This window comes from Canis lupus, chromosome 23 (assembly GCF_003254725.2).
Source record: "Canis lupus dingo isolate Sandy chromosome 23, ASM325472v2, whole genome shotgun sequence".
In the NCBI taxonomy this organism is placed as follows: domain Eukaryota; kingdom Metazoa; phylum Chordata; class Mammalia; order Carnivora; family Canidae; genus Canis; species Canis lupus.
The window spans coordinates 10,772,091-10,797,031 of NC_064265.1; the positions used below are offsets into that span (position 1 = coordinate 10,772,091).

The following is a 24,941-nucleotide window of genomic DNA, read 5'->3' on the forward strand; positions in this document are numbered from 1 at the left end:
TAAGATTTTATTTATTTATTCATGAGAGACACAGAGAGAGAGAGGCAGAGAGAGAAGCAGGCTTCATGGAGGGAGCCTGATGTGGGACTTGATCCGGGGACTCGAAGGTCACGCCCTGGGCCAAAGGCAGGCACTAAACCGCTGAGCCACCCAGGGATCCCCCTCAGTCCTTTCTTGAATCTAAGTAAAGAAAAGCCTGTAACAAGCAGAGGACCAGCATGTATTTTATATGCTTTCCTAATAGGTGAGTACATTCACAAGAATATGTGTGTGTGTGTGTGTGTGTGTGTGTGTGTGTGAGAGAGAGAGAGAGAGAGAGAGAGAGAGTTTGGAGGAATGGAGAGTTTGAGCTTCCAGGAGCACAGCCTATCCATTCTTGCTTACTCTCGACTTGTTTGGGAAAAATCTACTTCCTCGAAGATATAAAGGAACATTCTGAACTTGTCCATGTTCAAATTATTGCCTAAACAGGTGGGACAGAAAACACTGTTTCTGTTATGTATTACAAGGTATAATATGAATGATAATCATACTATAAAGCATTTTCACCTTTTCATTTTTAAAGTTTTATTTTATTTGGAAGAGCATGAGATGTAATTCCCGTGCCATACACTTCACTCGTTTAACAGGTACAATTCAGGGATTTTTCATATATTCAGAGTTGTACAGCCACCACCACAATCAATTTTAGAATTTTCATTACCCAAAACATGAAATCATACAAAATATGATCCCTTCTGACTGGGATCTTTTATTTAGCATGATGTTTTCAGGACTCATCCCTGCTATAGCACATAACAGTATTTCATTTCTATTTTTATTGTCTAAGAAGACCCTGTTGCATGGACAGGCCACATTTTGTTTATCCATTCATCAGTTGATGGACATTTGAGTTGTTTTCACTTCCTGGCTATTATGAACAATACTGTTATGAATATTTCTAAGTTTTTGTGCAGATGTAGGTTATCATTTCTCTTGGGTGTATAGAAATGATTGCTGGGTCATATGATAACATATGATACCTCTATGTTTAACCTTTTGAGGAACTATCAGACTGTTTTCCAAAGCTGCCAGTAGCATCAGCAATGTAGGAGGATTCCAGTTTCTCCACATTCTCACCAACACTTACTGTTATCTGTATGTTTAATTACAGCCATCCTGGTAGATACAGAGTGGTAACTCACTGTGGTTTTCATTTATACTTCCATGATGACTGATGATGTGGTGCATCTTTTTATGTGCTTACTGGACATTTGTACATCTTCTTTGGAGAAATGTCCATTCAGATCCTTTGCCCACTTTTAAAATGGGCCATCTGCCACTTGATGATTGAGACTAAGTGTCCTTATGTATTTTAAAAACAAGTTCCTCAGCAGATTTTCAAAAATGTTTTCTAATCTGTGGGTTGTCTTTTCACTCTCTTGATAGTATCCTTTGAAGTACAAAACATTTTATTTTGATGGATCCAAATGTATCTACTTTTTTATTGTTTGTGATTTTGGTATCATACCTAAGAAACCATTACCTCCTCCAATGTCCTGAGATTTAGGCATCTAAGAGTTTTTATACTTTCAGCTCTTATGTTTATTTTTTCTTCTAAGAATGTTTTGGCTTTTACACTTAGGTCTTTGATCCATTTTGAGTTAATTTTGAATGTGTTAGCAGGGGTCCAACTTCATTCTTTTGCATGTGACTTAATCTTTTATTTTGAGATATCTGTGGGTTCGGATGTAGTTTTAAGAAACAGTACAGAGAGATCTCATACATATTCCATCCATTTTCCCCAATGGAAACATCTATAACTAAAGTACAATAGCACAACCAGGAAATTAACTTTGATATAATCCTTTGACCTTATTCAGATTTTACTGCTTTATTTGTGTTTGTATCTATGTATGTATATATATATATATATATATATATATATATATATATATATATATATATGTATGTATTTAGTTCTACGCAATTTTATCACACAAGTAGATTTGGTAATACCCACTATCTTAAGATAAGGAACAGTTCTAGCATAAAGATTCTTTTCATAGCAAAGGCCAACTCTCTCCCTTCTCCAATTCTAATCCCTGGCAACCACTAACCTGTTCGTCATTTTGTCATTTCAAGTAAGTTACATAAATGAAAGCACACACAGTTTCTTCACTCAACATAATTTCTTTGAGATTCATCCAAGTTTTTGTGAGTATCAACAGTTCATTTCTTTTTATTACAGAGTTGTATCCCATGGTATAGATGTACCACATTTTAACTACTTGCTCCTCAAAGGAAATTTGAATTATTTCCAATTTGGAGCTATCCCAAGTAAAACTACTAAGAGAACATTTGTGTAAGTTTTTACGTGAACATAAACTTTCATTTCTCATTGACATAAATGCCCAAGAGTACATTACTGGGTTGAATGGGAGGCTCGTGTTTAGTTTTTTAAGAAGCTAGCAGATTGCTTTCTAGAATGGCTATACTATTTTACTATTTTATATTCCTAGAAGCAATGTATAAGAGATGCAATTTCTTAGCATCCTTACCAGCATTTGGTGTTATTGGTATTTTTTATTTTAGCCTCTCTAGTAGGCAGGTGGTGATAACTCATTGTGGTTTTAATTTGCATTTCTCTAATGGTAACTGATAGTGAATATCTTTTCATCTGTTCATGTCTTTTGTCCTTTGCTAACTAGATTGTTTGTGGCTTTATTTTTAATATTTCAAAGTTCTTTTAATATTCTAGATATGACTTCTTTTTCAGATATGTGGCTTGCAAACTTTTTCTCACAGTTCGTAGCTTGTCTTTCCATCCACTGTATTCTCTTGCAGAAATAAAATTTTAATTTTGATTAGGTCCAATTTGTGGTTTTATTTCAGAGGGATTGTGCAAGTCTAAAAACTCTGTCTAGCCTTTGGTCCTGAAGATTTTCTATTTTTTTTCCTAAAAGTTTTAAAATTCACATTTAAATAAATTAATTTTGTATCACATATGAGGTTTAGGTAGAGGTTCTTCTATTTATTTATTTTTGCCACCAAATGTACAATTGCTCCAGCATCATTTTTAAAAATTTGTTTCTCCACTGAATTATTTTCACAACTTCATTAAAAAATCAGCTGGGCATGTTTGTGCGAGTCTGTTTCTGAGTTCTCTATTCCATTCCATTGATCTTGGTGTCTCTCTCTCCACCAATAATGCACTGTCTTGTTACTGTAGCTATGAAATAAGTGTTAATACCAAGTAGAGTGTGTCCTCCAACTTCATCTTTTTCAGATTATTTTAGCTATTCTAAGGTCTATTATTTTTCTACATAAATTTTAGAATAAGCTTGTCTATTTATTAAAATTTTTTATTGGAATTTTAGTAGGGATTGCCTTAAAACTGTCAATGGAACTGGGGAAAATTGACATTTTTAGTCTGTTGAGTCTTCTAATGCAGGAACATACACTGTCTCTCCATTTAGGTATGTCTTCTTTCATTTCTTTCCTCACAATTTTGCATTCTCAAGGATATATATAGGTCCTACATACATTGTGTTATATTTATATATTAGTACTTAATTTTCTTCGCAAATTACAAATGATGATTTTAGTATTTGTTTCCACATGTTCAATGTTGGTATAGTAATACAACTGATTTTCGTTTGGTGATCTTAAATCCCAGTCTTGCTGAACTCATGTATTGATGCTAAGAGTGTTTTTGTAGAACCCTTTGAGTTTTTTACATAGACAATTTTGTCACATGCAAACAGGGATAGTTTTAGCTCTTCCTTTCCAAACAGGATGCCTTTTATTTCTTTTCTTGCCTTAATGCACTGACTAGAACTTCCAGTAGTATAGTGAATAAAAATAGGGGGAGCTGACTGACACCCTTGCTTTGTTCTCAATCATATAGAAAAGAGGATTTAGTCTTTCACCATTAAGTATGATATTAGCTGTAGGTTTAGCATAGATGCCCTTTATTAGGTTGAGGAAGCTCCCCCTCTACTTCTAGTCTGATGAGAACTTTGATCATGGGTGCTGGATTTTGTCAAACACCTTTTCTGTAATAATATGGTCATGTGTATTTCTTTCACTTGTTTATATGGTAGAATACATTTATTTTTGAACGTTGAATAAGCTTTGCAAATGTAATAAATCTTGCTTGGTCATTGTGTTTTTATATATTGGTGCATCTAATTTGCTAATATTTTGTTGAAAATGTATCTAAGTTTGGGATCCCTGGGTGGCGCAGCGGTTTAGCGCCTGCCTTTGGCCCAGGGCGCGATCCTGGAGACCCGGGATTGAATCCCATGTCGGGCTCCCGGTGCATGGAGCCTGCTTCTCCCTCTGCCTCTCTCTCTCTCTCTCTCTCTCTCTCTGTGACTATCATAAATAAATTAAAAATTAAAAAAAAAAAAAAGAAAATGTATCTAAGTTTATAAGAGATATTGTAGGTTTAGGTTATGTGTTGTTTTTTTGTAGAGTTCTTTTTAAATATGCAAATATAAAAATTTATTTTAAGTGGCGAACGCTTATTACAAAAATTAGCAAATATCTGGGCCTTTTCCTTTTCAGTTTCTCAGTTTTATAGATGAAGTGATAGAAGGGAGTGACCTCGGTCCTTTCCCATGGCCTCACCTGGAGCGGTCGAGTCTATCAGCTCTCTACCCGTAGAGTTTTTTGTTTTTGTTTTGTTTTGTGTAGCTTAGCATGAGGGTAGTAGTATCTTCATAAAACTCTCCTTAAAACCGGCATTGAAAACTCTTCACATGTTTGGTAGATAGAATTCTCCACTGAAATCATCTCAGTCAGGAGAGTTCTTTTCAGAAACTTTTAGATTATAAATTCAATTTCTTTAATGATGATAGGACTATTAATGATGATAGGTGCTTATCTTAGCTGAGTTTTGGTACTTTTTTTTAAGATTTTACTTATTAATAAATAAATACACACAGAGAGAGAGAGAGAGTGAGAGTGAGAGAGAGAGAGAGAGAGAGAGAGAGGCAGAGACACAGGCAGAGGGTGAAGCAGGCTCCATGCAGGAAGCCGGACGTGGGACTTGATCCCAGGACCCTAGGACCACAACCTGAGCTGAAGGCAGCGCTAAACCGCTGAGCCACCCGGGCTGCCCAGTTTTGGTATTTTTTTAAAGAATTTGTCCATTTCTTCTAGTTACAGAATTTATGAGCATAAAATTATTCAGACTATTCTGCTATTATCCTTTTAATGATTGTAGATCTATATTGACATTTCCCGCTTCATTCCTTATATTAGTAATTTTGTATTTTTATCTTTGTCAATTTGCTAGAGATTTTTCAGTTTCGTTGCGTATCAGGCTTTTGTTTCATTGATTCTTCTGTATTGTTTTCCCGTTTTCAATTTCACTAATTTCTGGTCTTATCCTTATAATTTCCTTCATTTTGCTTGCATTGGGTTCATCATGCCTTTTTCTAGTTTCTGGAGGTGGAAACTTAGATTATTGATTTAAGATCTTTCTACTTTTCTAATGTAAGATTTTGTTACTATAAATTTTCCTCAGTAGTACTTCAGCTGCATTCTACATAGGTTTTTAAAGATTACTTATTTTGGAGAGAGCGAGCGAGCATGAACAGGGGAAGGGGGGGAACGGTAAGGGAGAGAACCTTCAAACAGACTCCCTGCAGAGCATGGAGCCCAACATGGGGCTCAATCCCAGGACCCTGAGATCATGACCTGAGCCAAAATCAAGAGTTAGTTGCTTAACTAACTGAGCTGCCCAGGCGCCCCTGCATTCTACATATTTTGATGTTTTCTTTTTCATTTAATTTTATGCGTTTAAAAAATTTCCCTCATGACATTCTTTTTGCCCCATGAATTATTTAAAGGGTATTTTCTTTTTAAATGTTAGAAATTTTTCTATGGTCTTTACTGACTTCTAGTATGGTTTCATTATGGTGAGAGAACCCTTTCCATAATACTTTATTTTACATTTGTTAAGGTTTATTTTATGGCCCAGGATGTGTGAATGTCCCATGGATACTTGAAAAAAATATCTATTCTGTTGTTATTGGATAGGGTATTCCATATATGTCAATACATCCTGTTAATTTTGTTGTTCAATTTTTCTATATTCTTTTAATAATAAATTTTTTATTGGTGTTCAATTTGCCAACATAGAGAATAACACCCAGTGCTCATCCCATCAAGTGCCCCCCTCAGTGCCCACAACCCAGTCACCCCCACCCCCCCCGCCCTCCTCCCCTTCCACCACCCCGAATTCGTTTCCCAGAGTTAGGAGTCTTCATGTTCTGTCTCCCTTTCTGATATTTCCTACCTATTTCTTCTCCCTTCCCTTCTATTCCCTTTCACTATTATTTATTTCCCCAAATGAATGAGACCATATTATGTTTGTCTTTCTCCGATTGACTCATTTCCATCGAAAGATGAATGGATAAAGAAGATGTGGTTTATGTATACAATGGAATATTACTCAGCCATTAGAAATGGCAAATACCCACCATTTGCTTTGATGTGGATGGAACTGGAGGGTAATTTTTCTATATTCTTGATGATTTTCTGTCTAATTGCTCGAGAGTAGAGTTTTGAAATCCATTATAACTGTGTATCTGTCTATCCTTTTTGCACTACCATTTTTTCCTTCATATACTTTGAGGTCTTGTTTGGCATACCTACATTTGGAATGATTGTCACCTCAATGGCATTGCCCTTTTTTATCATTATCCAATACCCCCATCTCTAGTAATTTTTCTTGCTCAGAAGTCTACTTTATCTGATATTAACACAGACAGTTCTGCTTTTCTGAAGTTAATATTTGCATCGTACATACTTTTCAACCTTTTACTTTCAAGCTGCCCATATTATACTTGAAGTGAGTTTTTTACAGACAGCATATTGTTGGATCATGTTTTATTACCCATTGTAGCTAACTTTGTCTTTCAATTGGTGCTTTTAGACCATTTACATTTAAGGTAAATATTAAGATGCTAGGGTTTAAGTGCAATATGTAAGTTTATTCCTCATCTCCTGTATATTTCCTCTGTTTCTTGTTATTCTGTCCCCCTGCCTCTTTTCTTTTTAAACATTCCTGTGGGCTACTTGAACATTCATTTTATGGGAGTAAGAGAACTTTAATTCTCAGTAGTAGTTTCCTAGGATACCATAACAACGTACCACAAACAGGTGGCACAAACAACAGAAATTTGCTGTCTGACAGTTCTGGAAGCTAGAAGTCTGAAACCAAAGGGCAAGGCCACACTTCCTCTGACACCCATAGCAGATTCCACCCTTGCTTCTTGCTACCTTCTGGCAATCATTGGCATTCCTTCACTTGTAGCTGCATAATTCCAATCTTTGCCTCTGTCAACATGTGACATTCTTCCTGTGTGTCTGTCTTCACATGGTTGTCTTCTTATAAAGACACCCGTCATAATGGATTAGGGACGTACTGTCCTCGACAATGACCTCATCCTAATTACATCGGAAACAACACTATTTCCAAATCAGGTAAAATTCTGAGGTACCAGGAGTTAGGATTTCAACATATTGTTTTGGTGGTGACACAATTCAACCCATAACACTTCCTACCAACTTTATTCCTTTTGTGCTCAGCTGCTTATTTACCTTGGTTTTTCTGCTTCTTGCACTTATGCTCTCCCAAATGTCTAGCTGTCTTTGGCTTTTCTATTTTATGAATGAAAGATAGGGCAAATTTTTATAGGCAGCTGGTATGGATTTTGTTTTCATTTGTATAAATCTCTTTCTTCAGCTGGCTTCCTCTATGTTTTTCAGTTTCCTCAAATTCTACAATGCTTATTCCTAGGTCCTGACCCTATAGTAGAAATCACATCAGAGAGATAGGTCATCCTTTTTACAGTGCAGTTCTTGACTGATTATGCTGGAAAAAAGCAGAGCAAAATGGATAAGGGGTGGCATCTGATTGGTCTGCTTGTTCTAAATGTTAATCTTCAATTAGCCTGGGAAATGCCTCAGGGCCTTTATCAGTTTTTTCACCTCACTCTCAGTTTATAGATCTTCTGCATCTGTTCCTACCTTCTGGTTAGTTTTCTCCTATGTGCGTTTTGGGTAATAGGTTTCTTAACTATTTTGCTTCAGTCCCATCTGCTTTCTATCATCTAGTAATTGCACAAAATTTCTTTTCCATTAACAGCTTCCCTTTCCGTTCTCCCTAAAATTTAAGATATATTTAATCTTCTATTTTTATAGATTGTCAGTACTTGGAGAGGTAGGCAAAGGTATTCTGGCTTCTATTTCAATCTACTTTAATATTTCTTCATTTTTGAGTTAATTTTATTTCATTGTTCAAATAATTGGAAACTTTATCATAAGCAACATTTTCAAAGTGGCTTATTTCTTGGAGAATTGTAAATCCCATAGTGTTTGTGGGGTATTTTTGGTGCCCCTCACCCAAAAAAAGGACTGTGAAAGGTATAAAAATCCCCCCAATCTTCTCTGGAATAACAGGGGAAGTATATAGCCAATTGCCTACAATAACAAACCAGCAGACAAAAACACAGAAAAATGGTTTTTAAGACACTGGATATTAGGCAAAGCAGGACAATGATGCCTAAAGGATGGAAAGCAAGTGAGGTGAGTTCTACTCTTGTAGCACATTCCTTAAATTAAAGAGACATTATAAATTAAAAGTTTCAGAAATCCAAAGCAGCTAGAGCTCACGGGACAAAGTATCAGAGAAAAGACAGAAGGGCAAGGCTCACTCAAAAAGAAAGATAACCTGGATAGCAATTTATCCATCAGATAAAATCAATTTATAGTTAAGGACCTTCCTATAAAGAAAACTCCAGCCCCAAAGGGCTCTACTGGTCAATCCTACCAAACATTCAAGGAAGAAGTAATACCAGTTCTACACAAACTCTTTCAGAAAGTGAAAAGACAACACTTTCATATTCATTTTATATGGCCAGTATTACCATGATACCAAAACCAAAGACATTCCAAGAAAGAAAACCACAGACCCGTAGCCCTCATGAATATGGACAAAAAAATTTTCAACAAAATGTTAGACTGTACCCAGCAACATATTAAAAAGGATTATAGGAATGCCTGTCTGGCTCAGTTGGTAGAACACGTGACTCTTGATCTTGGAATCCTAAGTTTGAGCCTTACATTGGGTGTAGAGTTTACTTAAAATAAATAAATAAAAGATTTGGGTATGTAATTACACCTCAATAAAACTGCATGTATATATATAATATATAAAAACTCTGACAATTCAATAACAAAAAGACAAAATCCAATTTCTAAAAGGGCAAAGAAAATAGACATTTTTCAAAAAAAGGGTAGAGAAATCATCAATAAATACAAGATCCTCCACACTACTAGTCATCAGGGAAATACAAATTAAAAAAATAATTAAAAACACAGAAAAACCAAGAAGGTGAAAGACCTATACACTACAAACTACAAGACATTGATGAAAGAAGCTGAAGATGACACAAAGGAATGGAAAGATATTTCATGCTCATGGATTAGAAGAATATTCTTAAAATCTCCATACCACACAAAACAGTCTACAGATTCAATGCAATCCCTATTAAAATACCAATTGTGTTTTTCACAGAACTAGAATGATTCTAAAATTTGTACCGCATCATAAAAGGCTCAGACAAAGGAGTCTTGAAAAAGAACAAAACTGGTGGCATCATGCTTCTTGATTTCAAAACTACAGTAATCAGAACAGTATGGTACTAGCACAGAAGCAGATACATAAATCAATGGAACAGGATAGAGAGCTCAGAAATAAATCTATGCTTATATAGTCAATTAATTCATGACAAAGGAGTCAGGAGTACTCAATGGGAAAAAAGGTCTAATAAACGGTGTGGGAAAACTGGACAGTTATATGCAAAAGAATGAAAGTGAACCACTTTGTTACACCATACACAAAACAAAATTAAAATGGATTAAAGCCCTAACTATGGACCTGAGACCATAAAACTCTAATTAAAAGAAAGCTCTTGGACATCAGCCTTAGCACTATTTTCTGGATGTGTATCCCCAGGCAAGGGAAACAAAAACAAAACCAAACAAAAACAAAACCAAAGGACTACATCAAACTAAAAAGCTCTGCAACAGCAAAGGAAACCATCAACAAAACAAAAAGGCAACCTACTGAATGTACAAATGGTATGTTTGGTAAAGGGTTAATACCTAAACTATATGAAGAACATATACAACTTAGCACTAAAAAACAAAACAAAACAAAACAAAACAAAAACCAACAATACAATTGGGAAGTAGGCAGAGAGACATTTTTTCAAAGAAGACCTATAGATGGCCAAAGAACACCTTAAAAGATGCTCAACATCATCACAGAATGCAAATCAAGACCAAAATGCGATATCACCTCACACCAGGCAGCTAGTATCAAACAGGTAAGAAATAAGTTTTGGTGAGGATATGGAGACAAGGAAACTCTTGTGCACGTGGTGGGAATATAAATTAGTACAGGCACTACGGAAAACATTATTCACGTTCCTCAAAAAATTAAAAATAGAAATACCATACAATCTAGTAATTTCACTCCAGGGTATTTATCTGGAAAAAAACAAAAACACTAATTTGAAAGGATATATGTTCACTGCAGCATTATTTACAATTGCCAAGACATGGAAGCAATCTAAATGTCAATCAATGGATGAATGGAAAAAGAAGATGTGGGATATTAGTCAGCCATAAAAATGAATTAAGTCTTGCTGTTTGGTATAACATGGACCTAGAGGGTATTATGTTAAGTGAAATAAGTCAAACAGAGAAAGACAAATGCCATATGATTTCCAAAACACAAATGAACAAATAAACAAAACAGAGCAACAAAAAAGAAACAGTCGTAAATTCAGAGAACAAACTGGTGGTTGCCAGAGGGAAAAGAGGTAGGAGGCTAGGTGAAACAGGTAAAGGGCATTAAGAAGTACAAACTTCCAGTTATAAAATAAGTCCTGACAGGGATGAAAAACGCAGCATAGAGAATATAGTCATTAACGCTGGTAATAACTTTGGTGACAAATGTTAACTACTGCTACTGTGGTATCTCATAATGTATATAATTGTTGAATCACTAGGTTGTATACCTGAAACTAATATAATACATCAGTATTGAGTATACTGTGCATCAAGTATACTTCAATTAAAAATAATAAAATATAAAAAAAAATAAAAATAATAAAATAAGAAAAAAGTAAACTACTAAATATCTCTTATGAACACGGATACAGTCAGTCTATAACATCATATTAATAAGTAAAAAAGAAAAGCCATATGATCATCTCAATAGAAAGAGTATTTATCAATATTCAACATCTACCTTTTTAATTTTTTTATTTTTTTACTTTTTTTAAAAGGTTTTATTTATTTATTCATGATAGACATAGAGAGAGAGAGAGAGAGAGGCAGAGACACAGGCAGAAGGAGAAGCAGGCTCCATGCCAGGAGCCCGACGCCAGACTTGATCCCGGGACTCCAGGATCATGCCCTGGGCCAAAGGCAGGCGCCAAACTGCTGAGCCACCCAGGGATCCCCTAACATCTACCTTTTTTTAAAAAAATATTTTTAGTTTATTTATTCATGAGAGACACACAGAGAGAGCAGAGACATAGACAGAGGGAGAAGCAGGCTCCTCATAGGGAACCTGATGAGGGACTCGATCCCTGGGCTGGAATCTCACCCTGAGTTGAAGGCAGATGCTCAACCACTGAGCCACCCAGGTGTCCCTCAACATCTATTTCTAACAAAAACTCAGCAAATGAAGATAGAAGGAAACTTCCTCAACCTGATAAAAGGCATGCTTCACCCTGAGATCAAAGACAGGATGTCTGTTCTCACCACTTCCATTCAACATCAAATGGGAGTCTCTGCCCAGAGAAGTCAGGCCCAAAAAAGGGGCATCCAGATTGGAAAGGAGGACACAACTGCTTATTTGCAGAAGACATGATCCTTTCTGTAGAAAATCCAATGGAATTTACAAATAAACTCTACTTTTATACCCATAAATGAGTATAACAAAGTTACAGTATTCAAGAGCAACATACAAAATCAACTGTATTTTTATATGTAAGGAACAATTGAAATTGGATCTAAACAATACTATGTATAATAACACCTAAAAAAATTGAAAAAAGCTTAGATGAGACAAAGGATGAAAGACCTGTATAATGAAATACACAAAATATTGGTAAGAGAAATTAGAAGGGACCAAAATAAAGGGAGGGATATACCTTTTTCTTAGGTCAGATGGTTCAATTTTCTTAAAATGACATTCTCTCCAAATTAGCCTACAGAGTCCATGCAATTGCATTCACAATCCTAGTAGTTTTTTGGTTTTTGTTTGTTTGTTTTGGTAGAAACTGATAAGTTGATTCTAAGTTTCATGTGGAAATGGAAAGAACATAGGATAGCCAAAACAAATTTGAAAAAGAACAAAAGTTGAAAGACTAACATTATTGGCTTTTAAGACTTATCATAAAGGTGCTCAAACAATATGACAAAACACAAACTTCAGTCTGTACCTTTTACCTTATACCTTATAAGGTATATCCGATACCTTGAAATTAACTCAAAATTGTTGATAACACAGGTGAATTCTAGTGCTAAGACAGCCCAGAATCACTGGGGAACATCCATACTCAATCAAAGAAACTAAGTCCTCAGGAATTGCTGAAACTCATTTCATTCTTAAAAAAAAAAAAAAAAAAAAGTGGCGGATAGACCAAAATATAAGACTTAAAGCTATAAAACTTAGAACACTGGGAGAAATCTTGAATTTGGATATGACTGCAAAAGCATAATTTACGAAAGGAAAAAAGGTAAAATGAACTTCATCTAAATTTAAAAATTCTCTTTAAAATACACTGTCTAGTTCATAAAATGCTTAATAAGTTAGATATTACCACCACTTACCCCATCAAACAGTGTCCCCCTCTTTAAAGAGACCCATGAAGAAGCCTCAAAGAGTAGAAAATATTTCCTGATCCCAAGGAACTGTCTCCCCGCCAACCTGTCCCACTTTCTGGGCAAAGTACATCTCCTAAATGGTTGTATTTCCATTTCTGTGTGGGGACCAAGATTCTCAAAGCCAAAACCATGACTCAACTTTAGCAATTATGTTAGACTTCATACCTGTATAGAAACTTCACCCTATCTCATCTTCGTTATTTATGTTTTCTACTTTATTTAGAATTGCCAGACTTTAAAAAAAAAATGAACACCCAATTTAGTTACAATTTAAGATAAACAAGGAGTCTTTTCTTAGTGTAACTATGTCCATTTGGCATCTTGTATTTTACTGTCAACACTAAATTTACTGCAAACATTCTTATCGGCCAACTCAAACGCTAATGGAAGAGATAAATACGTATATACACACACATAACTTAGAAATATCTCAAAGTAAACTTATACTTGAATTCTTAAAACTATTTTAAAACAATTAAAAATCACAGTTGTGTGTCCCTTTATTCAACTTACACAATACAATAATGCATTTGAAAGTTGTTCTCATTTTAGATTTTATTTTAAAAGTACTTCCTGGTGGTAGCACTTTGTCAAAAATACGCAGGAATATTTATTTTCAGAGATGAGAACAAATTAACCAAGAAAGAAAGAAAAATCCCTTATAATGCAGTATTTTTTATTTTTATGCTGTTTAAAAGCACCTTGAGAACAGATTCGGTCTTATTGTTAGGATCTCTTTAACAAGATTTCACATTTGACCATCCATCCCTGTTCTTCTTCATTTTAATATATTACTCCTGCCCAAATTCAGCTAAAGAGGCAGCAGAAAATATCATTAAGCTGATAAATGGTGGTAATTCCAGATAACACAGCCCAAGGAAGCACTATTGTCCACAGACTTGACATTGCCCCTTGCCCTTGAGAAGGATATTTTTTAGTCTCATTGACCCCTGGGCAAATTATATTCCTAAAGGTGAACATTTAAAGGAAAGAAAACCTGCCACTACCATTATTGATTTAGTTGTAAGTCTATATATCATAGACCAGAGTGCTAGAGTAAAAAAAAGAAAAGAAAAAAAAATCCCCAAACAAGTTGAAAGTCATAGGTTGATCAAATTGGCCTTGACTCAGGGTTCCTCTAACTGTCCTGCCCAACTCTTGTAGCAAAACTTTACATTTTTCTTGTAACTACAGAATAGGGAAATAGAGCTCTTTTCAAAACTCAACGCATAATACCCTCCAGTTCCATCCACGTTGTAACATTTAAAATAAAACTGAAGGCATTCAGTTAGGAGGGATTTAAATGATTCTACTGAAGCAGCAAAGCTGCAGAAACAGCAGAGGGATTTAAGTGGATTTCACTGACATGGGATCAGAGAAAGATGCTCGAGAAAGCCACTTGAGAAGTAACCAAATGTTCCCTCATGTTTCCACTTGTGCTTCTTACAATCTGTTTTTCACCCAAAAGCCACAGTGGTTGTTTAATCAGATCGTATCACTCTTCTTAGAACCTCCAGTGACTTCTCCCTGCATTTAGAATACAGTCTAAACGCCTGGCGGTGATCCACAAGATCCTGAGCAATGAGACAGTATGACTGCAGTGAATGTGCCAGAAGCTAGGCAATGCAGAGAGGAGAGCGAGAGGACATGGAGCCTACAGAACATCAGTTAGGTCCTCATGCACTGCCAGAACCACCACTGGCTGGCAGAGAGATTCTTAGGGAGATATTATAGGCAGTAGATATTATATTGGGTGGTAGCCGATCCTCCCACCATGGGTGTGGATTTGGGGAAGCTCTGCCTTAGGGAGGCCTCATTGTCAGTTCTACCACCACCCTTCCTCAGAAAATTCAGGAATGCTTTATCCTGTGGTCCCGTTTGGTTACTTCTCAGCTTCGATTGCTCTAGGGGAAAGTCCGGGCACCAATTTGGAAGGCATATACTATACTACTTGGTCTTCTGCATGTGAAAGTTGGAGAAGAGCATATGAGAAATCATCTGGAGCTGTTCATAGAGCCTGTGGAAAATGCCCCGGTTCTACATCATCCCCTGAGGCCAGAGGTGCTGTGGAGTTTCAGTGAGAAGGCCAACACCTGCCACCATGCTGGCACCTTCGTGGGATTTTTTTAGGCCAGAGGCTTCCTCTGCCCTAGTTTAACCCTGCTACAGGTTTCCTTTTGTCCTTCAGAAATATGTTGATCTTACTACTGATTCCTGTTTCCCTTTCTCTGCATCATTATAAGTTACTTCTTTTCGAATTCTTGCACTTTTCTTTTAAAGGCATCCTGTGAGAGATAGGAGATGAGTGTGCCAGAGAGAACAGTGGAAAGAGGCTATCCTGTCGGAAGATTTTCATGGCAAATCTCACATTTATCCTATAGGATCATTTTGATGAACTAAAAAAGTGTGGATGGAATTAGGATAAAAATTAAATTTGAATATGAATTTGGGAAGAATCTATATTTTTTAAGTCTTACTGCCAGGTACCCAGCGTGTCTCTCCATTGATTTAGGTCATATATCATGTCTTTCAAAAGGTTCTACAGTTACCATGTAATTTTCTTTTCTTTTTTTTTTTAAAAGACTTTATGTATTTATTCATGAGAGACAAAGAGAAAAGAGACACAGGCAGAGGGAGAAGCAGTCTCCCTGCGGGGAGCCCGATGTGGGACTCGATCCCAGGACCCTGGGATCACGACCTGAACTAAAGGCAGATACTCAACCACTGAGCCAACCAGGTACCCCCTGAATTTTCTTGTTACATTTATTTTCAGCCTTTTCTATGGGATGGTTTTAGTCACTTCTGTAAAAGCCCCCCCACCCCATTTCTATTCCTATGAGACAAATGTCAGCAAAAAGAAAAGCTTTTGGTTTTTGGGTGTTACATTATAATCGACCAACTTACTAAACTTTGCTTTTTAGTTCCAACAAATTTTTTACCTCAATCTTTTTTTAGGTATAAAAATTGTATCAACTTCAGTAATGATCATTTCTAGATTTAATATTTCTCTTATCTCACAGGATTATCTATAAGTCCCCATCTCCTTGCCAATCACTGTTGATTATTAGTGGTAGAGAAAGGTATTCCTCTTTTAAAAATTGTAATGAAAATGCCTTCAGTTTTATTTAAAATGTTTACAACGTGGATGGAACTGGAGGGTATTATGCTGAGTGAAGTAAGTCAATCGGAGAAGGACAAACATTATATGTTCTCATTCATTTGGGGAATATAAATAATAGTGAAAGGGAATAGAAGGGAAGGGAGAAGAAATGTGTGGGAAATATCAGAAAGGGAGACAGAACATAAAGACTCCTAACTCTGGGAAACGAAATAGGGGTGGTGGAAGGGGAGGAGGGCGGGGGGGTGGGGTGAATGGGTGATGGGCACTGAGGGGGGCACTTGATGGGATGAGCACTGGGTGTTATTCTGTATGTTGGTAGATTGAACACCAATAAAAAATAAATTTATTAAAAATAAAAATAAATAAAATGTTTACTATTAATTTATAGGAAGTAACTTTCAATGTGTACAGAAGATTCACTGTCTTAAATAGTTTTAAAAAATGAAGAATGGCTAGTTGAACTTCCTAGCATTGATTATGACTATGTTTTTAATCTCCTTCAACTGCCTAAAATATTAAATTATGCTTTTCTAGTGCTTGAACTTTCTAGAATTCCTGTATCATATGCTAGTTGGTTATATTGGTTCATTAATATATTGTTAGATTTGACTAATTTTTAAAGATTTTCTTAGCTATATCCATAAGTAAAAGTGATCTGCAATTGTTCTTATTTTAAAGTAGATTATGGCATTAAACTCATTATAGCTTTAGGAAAATGAACCAGAAAGCTTTCCATATTTTTCTATACTCTGAGTTAAACAGCACAGGAATGATGTGTTCCTTGAAAATTTAGAACTCACATGTATAACTACCTAGACCTCTAATCTTTTAATGATAATCTTACAGATGCAAAATATCACATTACTACAATCCAGTTGTCTGGTGGGTTTTTTTTTTTCATATTTTAAGCTTTTCTTTTGATAAGTAGTGGAACTCTAGTATTTACCCTTCTAAAAGAGAAAAATGTTCTTTCCCTGCAGCTACAGAAGAGCAGATTATATTCTGTTCATAAAATAGTCCTTGAAAAGATAATTTCTAATAAAGAAGTCTTGTAAAACAGAAAGGGTGATTGTGCCCTATGAAATCAATGTTTAACTTTTAAAACATAAATAACTCTGATTGGTTATTCTACCTAGTAATGTTTGCTTTGATGATAATACTTATATTGACAACCTTTAATTTCTACATGGTAAATACATACTTGTAAGATTTCTTTTTGGATTGGCATATCCCGCTTTTCCACCTGCTTGTGGTATAAACAAATTAGACTTTGTGGATTCCTATTAAACAATGAGATTAAGAGATTTACATCACCAGTGATCAAATTTTTACCACTTTTGAAGCTTGATATTTTTATCTATTCTGATGCCAATTTTGATAATTTATAATTTGCTATATAATCTACTTCTTTGTATTTCCAAAGTTAATGCCTTGCTGTGATACATATTTCAAATGTGAGTGCCTGTGTGTCCTTTTTCTAAATGCTACAGTCACAGAATATGAAACATTACTTTTACCTGTAAATGGACAAAGCAATTTTAGAAAGACTCGGAAGATGTGGTGCTGGTAACAATGTAGGAAAACAAGTACATTTCTACATCTTTAATTAGCATATAGACTGCTAAAATCTTTTGGAAAGTTATATGGTAATGAATATTTATTGAAATTTGAAAGCACCTTTTAACCTAGCCATCTTACTTCTGGGTCTTATCTAATTAATGGAAATGTAGAAGTACCAAAAACCATATAAAGATGTGTATTGTATCATGTTTATAATAGAAAATAAATGGAAACAACTTGAATGGCCATCCATCAGGAGATGTTTGAATTGAATAAATATTAGTACATTTATACTATGAAATACCATGCAGCTGTTAAAAAGAATAAGATTGATGTGTAAATATTGACTTGAAAGATGCCCATAATATGGAGATAAGTAAAAAGTTACAAAATATCTGTATATATACTATGGCTCTATTTTGTTAGGAAGGAGACCTAAAACAAAACAACAAAAAAAATCAATGATACAAGTGCATGTGACTGCAAGCAAAGTGAAAAGAACTGCAAGAACACATGCCTAATGTACCCAGTGGTTACAGTAAGGGACAGTTTAGTTCTACTTTAGGGGGTGACTTTAGTTTTACTTTAACCATTTCTATACTGTTTGAACTGTTATAATGTGCTTAACGCCGCCTTGTTTAACTCAAAAATCTGAAACAGTGTTAACTATACACACAGATACATAAATACAAACATCTGGCATAAATCTGTCTTCCTTTCCCTAAAATTTAAAAGAGGGTAAATATCCTGGGTGCCCTCTGTCATGACCCTCAGGTACTGACACGAGGCAAATGAAAGATTTATTATAACCAACAATAATGCCTGGAGAAAATGTGAAAGGCTAAACCAATCTTTAACAGCTCCACTAACAGACTAGCACTTCATATGACCATCAATTAATGAACAAAGCAATTTGCAAATACTACTTTTTGGCTATAAGATTCAAAAACGTATTACAGATTATATAGTTTATAAATCTGTTAAAACTACTGTATACTGGGGACACTTAGTCTGTTAAATGTCTGACTCTTGATTTTGGCTCAGGTCATGATCTCATGGGTCATGGAATCGAGCCCCATGTCAGGCTCCCTGCTTGGCGGGGAGTCTGCGGGAGATTCTTTCCCTCTGCCCTTCCTCCCACTTGAGTACTCTCTCTTTCTCTTTCCCTCTTTCTAAAATAAATAAATCTTTTAATGGGCAAAAGACATGAACAGAAATCTCACAAAGGAAGACATAGACATGGCCAACACGCACATGAGAAAATGCTCTGCATCATTTGCCATCAGGGAAATACAAATCAAAACCACAATGAGATACCACCTCACCCCAGTGAGAATGGGGAAAATTAACAAGCCAGGAAACAAAATGTTGGAGAGGATGCGGAGAAAGGGGAACCCTCTTACACTGTTGGTGGGAATGTGAACTGGTGCAGCCACTCTGGAAAACTTCGTGGAGGTTCCTCAAAGAGTTAAAAATAGACCTGCCCTATGACCCAGCAATTGCACTGCTGGGGATTTACCCCAAAGATACAGATGCAGTGAAACGCCGGGACACCTGCACCCGGATGTTTCTAGCAGCAATGTCCACAATAGCCAAACTGTGGAAGGAGCCTCGGTGTCCATCGAAAGATGAATGGATCAAGAAGATGTGGTTTATGTATACAATGGAATATTCCTCAGCCATTAGAAACGACAAATACCCACCATTTGCTTCGATGTGGATGGAACTGGAGGGTATTATGCTGAGTGAAATAAGTCAATCAGAGAAGGACAAACATTATATGGTCTCATTCATTTGGGGAATATAAAAAATAATGAAAGGGAATAAAGGGGAAAGGAGAGAAAATGAGTGGGAAATATCAGAGAGGGAGACAGAACATGAGGGACTCCTAACTCTGGGAAACGAACAAGGGGTGGTGGAAGGGGAGGTGGGCGGGGGGTGGGGGTGACTGGGTGGCGGGCACTGAGGGGGGCACTTGATGGGATGAGCACTGGGTTTTATGCTATATGTTGGCAAATTGAACTCCAATAAAAAAATTAAATTTAATTTAATTTAAAAAATAAAAATAAAAATATTACTGTGTACTGAATGCAGGATATTAAAAAATACCTGAAGTCCTCTTCATATTAAAACCATTCCTTTCTAAAGAGCTCCTCTGGAAATATAGGTTTGAGCTAGAGAATGTACCCCCAAAGGAAAAAGAGAGTAAAAGATAATACATTTATCCATAAAAAGGGTTTTTATTCTATTAAAAGAATGGATATTTTAGAATAAAACTGTAAGGCTAATAACATTCCAAAAAAAAAAAAAAAACACTTCTTAACAGTAAAATCTTATCTAACGAGGCAATTTTTACAACTGGAGGAAGAAAATTTTCTAAAATCAGTTACACATAGTTATGGTTTTATTATCTAGATAGACATTTATTATGAATTCCATAAGGTAAAGTCTCAGCTCTATAAACTAATGGTTCATTTATTCAAAGAGACTGATCCAGAATTAAAATTAAATTGAGACTGTCTAAAGTTTTACACTTTAGGACTCTGTTGCCCTCAAAACACCTTTACTGGGATCTCTGCCCCCATGTACCTTCGTGATCAGCTAGGCACTGCCGAAGACTTGATCACTGGAGCTGAAGTGGCAGTTTTCCCACCAATAGAGCTGTTAGGGCAGCTAATTTTAGAGCTACAATGAAATTGCTGGAAATACCCCCGGGTACATTATTTCAGCACATTAATGAGGCTGTTCACAAAGAGAGTTTATTACAATGAGATAGATGTTTATTAGATCAGTAATATGATTACAGAACATGCTGTATGGTAAAGGCCTCTGGGAGCCATAGGCAGGATAATTTTGCAGGCATTAAACAAAACAAAAAAGCCAAACATCATTATCAAAACTGCTAACTTCACTGTATCCCGGTTATGGATAAATACCCGCACTATTAAATATCCACATAATTTTCTTGCTTCAAGTATGATGCATAGACAGACTTTCTGAGTTTAAACAAAATCAAAGACTTTTGGTGGGGGGTAGAAAAAATAAAACAAATCCCACTCGGAGTGTTTGCTGCTCATTTTAAATATGGCCCACTTCTAAAGACACCCAGGAATTGTATTTCAAGGCTGTAGCCATAATGGGTTTTTCACTGCATGTTATTGTACTACTGAGTAATAAAGATAACACCAGCATCTATAATGATACAACAAAGATAAAAACAAACACGGGGGGTAGGGGGGAATTTACTATGTGCCAAGTACTTTGCTCGGAGTTCCTGAAGCATTGGTTGTCCTCCCAACAATCCTATGAGGTATTAATACTTTCTCTTTTTTTTTTTTTTTTTTTTTGTTTGATGTAGAAATGGATACTTACTAACTTCCCCATGGTCATTCTTCTGGTAACCGATAAAGCCAACTTAACCACAGGTAAGTAAGTGGATGTTCAGAGATGACCCAAATGAATCATGGAAATGCCACCATGTCTTGCCAAACAGGCTCACACGGAATGTCAAATCAATTAGTTAACATTCTTTGGTTTTCCCTTTGTAAAGATGCAGTCATTTCTCTTTTTGTTGCTATTTCCTGTAAATGCACAGCTCCAAAAATGCTATCAGGCTATTAACCCTACTGACAACAAAGCAACAGCAGTTTCTACAGTTCAAAAACCCAGCACACATTTTAGGAGGCCAAGATATTTAAGGACCAGGTTGACAAAGTAAAATGCAATTAGTATGACTTTGAAGTAGGTCAAGGTTTCTTTAGAGAGATAGATACATAGATACATAATATATAGATATTAGATAATATATCTATATTATTTATCTATATACACATAAAATGCATGGCAAATTACTCATTATCCATCAAGGAGTTTTTTTTTTTCAATTAATTTATTCTCTTAAGGGGGAATGTGAGTGGACAGAGGAAAGGGAGAGAGAATCTTTAGCAGACTCTATGCTGAGTGCAAAGCCCAATGCAAGATCAATCCCACAACTCTGAGACCACCACGTGAGCCGAAATCAAGAGTCAGACACTTAACTGACTACACCAACCAGGTGCCTCAATCAATGGAGTTTTCAACAGTTTTCTTCGACAATCCCAAAAGAAACAGCATAATTGAGTCTGACTGTTTCTCTCTGATGAACCAGTAAAGAAGTTTTTCCATGGGGGAAACCAATCCTGAAAATACTACTTTCCCTAGAGGATCACATTATAGTGCAAAGAATAAACATAACCACTTATATTAAAGAAATGGTATTTTTATAAAATAAAAATAGTAGTAGCAGGTGCTACTCCCACTTATCTAATAATTCTCTGACAGAAGATACATAGAATCAATGAAACAAAATCTTAATAGTATTCGATGTCTGAACTCTTTTACAAATATGACACCACATAGATGTCCACCTTACTCCTTATAACACAATAATCCTGAATAAATCAAATATCTAAATGTCAAACAAAGCATAGAAACACTAAAAGAAAATATGGCAAATATATTTATATAACCTTGGAATAGGAAGACCTTCAAAACATGACAGGAAACTCAAAGGCATGAAGGAAAACACTAAAAAAATTCACTACTAACAGGAAACCATCTTTATGGCTAAAATACCAATAAAAACTAAAAATACAAAGAGAAAATGAAAACATATTTGTTATAACAAAAGAAACTTAATATACAAAGAACTTTAAAAAACCAATAGGAAAAGGTAAACTAAGTAGAAATAAATGGACCAAGATTACACTAAAGGGATTTCTAGAAAAAAGACCCACAATGAAGTGAATACAAAACATCAAAGACCTACAATGTTTCATATGTCAGAAAGGCAAAATGTTACAAAAAAGTCAGTATCAGCAGGGCTGTGGGGGAAGGAGCAGTTTCTATTTTACTGAGAATGAAAATTGGTACTCTACCTTTTGAGGACAATTTGGCAATATATATCAAAATTAAAAATTTATAACTCTTTCACTTAGCATATTAAACAATTCTCCAGGGACACAGCCAATAGGGGTTATGTAGATATGCAGGAAGAGATTTATTATGAAGGACTGGCTCACATAATTATGGAGGCTGAGAAGTTCCACAACCTTCCACCTGTGAGCTGCAGGCCAAGAAAAGCTGGTGGTCTAGTTCTCATCTAAACCTAAAGGCCAGAAAGCAAAGGTGATGGGTGGAGCTTGGGGGCATGGTATAAACCTACTTTGAGTCCGAAGATCCAGAAACCAGGAGCTCTGCTGTATGAGGGCAGAAGAATTTGATGTCCCGTCTTAAGCACAGAGCAAATTCACCCTTCCTTTGCTTTTCTGTCCTATGTAGACCTCAAGGGATTAGATGAGGCCCGCTCAAGCTGGTGAGGACAATCTGCCTTACTGAGCCTACCATGAAATGCCAATTACTTCCAGAAACACCCTCAGAGACACACCTAAAGATAATGTACCATGCATATTCACTAAACACTCAGAAGGGAACTATTCTGCTCATACATCAGGATGACTGACTCACTTTCATTTGCCCTTTTCCGAATCATTTATGTGAGGCCCCGGCATGAAAATATCTCACTTTATTATTATTTTATATTCTTTTATATTTGCTCAGTATTAATGCTCAAAGTGTTTCCAACTAATTATTAAACAATAACTATTACACAAAAAAAGGAGTTTAGTTCTTCAATATTCAATTTATTTTACTCTCAGTGATAAATTAAGAGAAACTGATTACTGGGTTAAACATTGAATTTTCTGTATTTGCAGTGTTTCTGCATGATGGATTTTGTAATTATCTTGGTCTCCACATTCCAAACAGCTTTGAGGTCTCATTTACATGAAATGTGAGTTTCCTATTTTTTGCCTCAAGTCTATCTTTAATTATGTACTAAGCCATAATTACAAAATAAGTTATGAGTTGAAAATTTTACCCTTCAATTCACACTGACAAAAAGAAAGATAGGAACAGCTTAGCCACACAATGTATACTTAAATTTACTTCTCTGTAAAATGAGTGGTTGTCTGCTATATTTGAAAATGTGCAGACCAACAAGGCCTGTCAGTGATGGTGGCATGATTACAGCAAATGAACTCCATGTGCCACGTTTTCAAAGATGTCACACTAAAGTTCTTGAAGATGGCTTACTCCCAAGGACAGACTTGGGACAAGTTAGGACAGTAACCTAACTACTGAAGACCACAGGGAATCCAGTCAAAGTGAAAATAAAAATACCTATTAGAAGATACATACATATGTTTATAACGCTAAAGAATGGTAAACTGGTTTCTTTTTTTTTTAAGAATGATAAACTGATTATTAATGAGTATGCTAATGAGGTCAAATTGATTGAGGTTGATGTTTCCCAATTATTTCATCATATCATGAAGGCATGGCCCAAAATAAGTCAAAAATTGTTAAATAAAATTCTATATGAGAATAAATTATAACTTTGATCTAAATATGAGTACAATTACTTTCTGGCCCAAGGGATACTTCGTTTTTATTTTATTACTGAGTACAATTGATACAAATGTTATTATTAGTTTCAGGTGTACAACACTGAACTTCTCTATATATTATGCTATGCTCACCCCAAGTTTATCTTCCATCTATCACATCTCAATGCTATTATAATATCACATAAAATATATGTCTAAGATTTCCTATCCTGGGGCTTTTATTCCCATGATTATTCATTCCATAACTGGTAACCTGTATCTACCACTCCTTTTCACCCATTTTGCCCATCCTCCCACCCCCTTCACCCTAGCAACCATCAGTTTGTTCTCTGTATTTATAGGTCTCATTCTGCTTTTTATTTATTCATTTACTTAATTTCTTAGATTTCACATTTGAGTGAAATCATATATTTGTCTTTGTCAGCCTGATTTATTTCATCTAGCATAATACACTCTAGGTCCATCCATGTCCATGTTGTCATAAATGGTAACATCTCTCATTCTTTTTTATGGCTGAATAATATTCGTATGTGCGTGTCCCATTTATTGATGGGATATTTAGGGTGCTTCCATATTTTGGCTAATGTAAATAATGCTGCAATAAACACAGGGATGAATATATCTTTCTGAATTAGTGTTTTCATTTTCTTTGGGTAATTACTCAGCAGTGTAATTACTGGATCATATAGTATTTCTATTTTTAACTTTTTGAGGCATCTCCATACAGTTTTCCATAGTGGCTACGCCACTTTACATTCCCACCAGCAGTGCACGAGGGGTCTTTTCTCTCCACATTCTTGTCATTACTTGTTATTTCTTGCCTTTTTTACTTCAGCCATTCTGACAGGTAT

General features: G+C 35.6%; 1 protein-coding gene across 6 annotated transcripts in view; it reads right to left on the reverse strand.

Moving 5' to 3' along the window:
* ULK4 (unc-51 like kinase 4) overlaps positions 1–24,941 on the reverse strand; it is a 593,349-nt gene that overhangs the window by 116,677 nt on the left and 451,731 nt on the right. The gene's annotated exons all lie outside the window — the stretch shown is intronic.